This window comes from Hydra viridissima, unplaced genomic scaffold (genome assembly GCF_058129835.1).
Source record: "Hydra viridissima isolate aposymbiotic clone 2 unplaced genomic scaffold, HvirCarnegie_v1 scaffold_2, whole genome shotgun sequence".
Lineage (NCBI taxonomy): Eukaryota > Metazoa > Cnidaria > Hydrozoa > Anthoathecata > Hydridae > Hydra > Hydra viridissima.
The window spans coordinates 16,100,645-16,102,929 of NW_028324301.1; the positions used below are offsets into that span (position 1 = coordinate 16,100,645).

The 2,285-nt window shown below is 28.6% G+C and overlaps 1 pseudogene; it reads right to left on the reverse strand.

The window, feature by feature from the left end:
- Positions 1–214: 214 nt before the first annotated feature.
- On the reverse strand, positions 215–1,671 carry LOC149892227 (uncharacterized; annotated as a pseudogene).
- Positions 1,672–2,285: the final 614 nt, after the last annotated feature.

Consider the following 2,285-nt stretch of genomic DNA (forward strand, 5'->3'; position numbering starts at 1 on the left):
ATACTTTTTGCAAAAATTAAGTGACTCAACTGTAGCACATTCGATAACAGTTCCTTTTGTCTTACCCCAATGAAATCGTCTAATATCATTCGTATCATAATGAAAATCAGTACTTTCAAATATGTCTTTCAGTTTTTTAAATAAAGCATTCTCTGGTCCAAATGTCTTTCTTTGTGTTACAAGATTACAAAAGTGTACAATCTTTAGCTCTTATATATGGTGTCTACAAGCAAGAAATAATGGATAGATATCTAGATTGTTTATTATTCTAAACAGGGAACCTTCTTTAGTTCCAGTATTACTAGAAGTTCTATCAAAGCATAATCCTCCGATTTTTCATTCGGTTTCATATTCTTTAAGGAGATTCATCACGCCTTTATACTGATCTTCCCCTGAGGATGGTGCTAGGGAAGGTAATACGAGAAGATAAACCTCTCCATTAATATTTAAAAGAATTGCTAATCTGTCATTTTTGAATCGCTTGCCTTTTTTAATTCAAATAAGGTTTTACCATCGAATTGAATGATAGGTGGATATTTGGAGGCTTTTAAAGCAGCTTTAATGTCTTTTCTGGCTTGTTTACTTATTATTAAGTTTACCTTTTTCATATGTGATGAGGCTGCTGAAATGCTGCAATCAAGTTTACTTACATCCACACAAGATTTATGAACAACAGAAGTGACAACTTTCTGGAGAAATGCAGAAGATATATCATTAATTGATGTTGCAAGAGCAACACTACCACTGTAAATATCTTTAGGAATTGTGCACGTAATTAGTTTTTCTTTTTCTTTTCTCCTTGTCTAATCTCAAGGTTCAAAGTCTATATCATTCAACATTTCGGTATCGCTTTCATCTACAATTGGTTCCTGATCTAAATTTTTTGTAACTTCTAGAGTGTTATGCTTTCTTTTGCATTTTTTCTTTCTAATACTCTCTCTAGACATTTGACTATATTTCTTATCCTCGGTTCCGAGAATAAACTTTCTATCGCTTTCTTGATCATCTAAAAACTTCAAATCTTCGGCTTTTTCTTTATATATCTTTTTTTTATATATCTTTTCTTGTCGTTCATTATGGTACGTCTAAGATTTGGTGTACCAATCCAGAACACTTTCTTTATCTTCTGTATAAAATAATTATGTTTTTTTAAATCTGAAGTTGATCCTCTCTTTTCATGCTTTTTTAAACTGTAGTATTCTTTTTCTAAGCTACTTAGATGCTTTCTAAGAGTTTTGTCAGAAACTATTGGAAATCCAGCATTATTCCAAGGAGCTTTAATCAAAGATAATATGCACTTGCATTTGTCATTTTTACATTGATTCTTTTTCATCGTATTAGGCATAAAATATAGTATTGATGACTTTTTCACATTTTTTTCAGTGTAGATTTGATGTAGTAAAAGTTTTTCAATATTTCCATTCCTGTTGGAAGTTGCATACCTTAACAATATAAAAGATTTGGAAAACATATTAATATAAACAATATCCTTATCATTTTTTATATAAAGTACTCGTCTATGCATTAAATTACGCATACAATGTATCATTTTAATGCAAAATAAAAAATATATAAGTATCAAACAAAATAGTTACAACCTGATATAGCTGGATTAGCTTCTCCAATAACGAAAAAAATACTTTTTTTTTGACCTAAGCTCTCTTTCTTCATCTCTGTTTTCAGTTTCTTTAATGTTCATCATAAAACCTAAAATACCATAAGTCATAAAACATGGATAAATGTATAAATAAATAGAACTTTCAAAAATAAATCTTTTTGTATGTTCAAAAAAAAAAAAGAAAGAAAGAAAGACAATTAGTTAACGTACTTGTAAATTCAAGAAAACTGCAAATTCATAAATTTCGGCAACAATAATACGAATAAAATTTGATTGGGTAATAAGTATTTTTTTGAATTATTATAATCTAAACGAGTAAAAATGGTCTCACAAATATAATAGAGAAAAGAAAATAACTGATCAAAAACAAAATTAAAGTGTAAAACAAAGCTATTCATTTTTCTAATAATTCGCGGCAAAATAATTCATTTTTTTGCGATATTTAACACTTTTTAACACATTAAAACAGCAAAAGTATTCATATTCTGCCTCAACTACCCTTTTTATTTAAAAATATAAATCAATAACTGTATTATAAAAAAAGTAATCAGTTAAAAATTTTTATATTATCACCTCCCCCTAGCCTATCGAACATAGTCGTTTTTGGCGTTTTTTTGACCATTTTTTTTTAATTAAATGGTTTCTGGGGGAGGCACAAGAGTGGTAC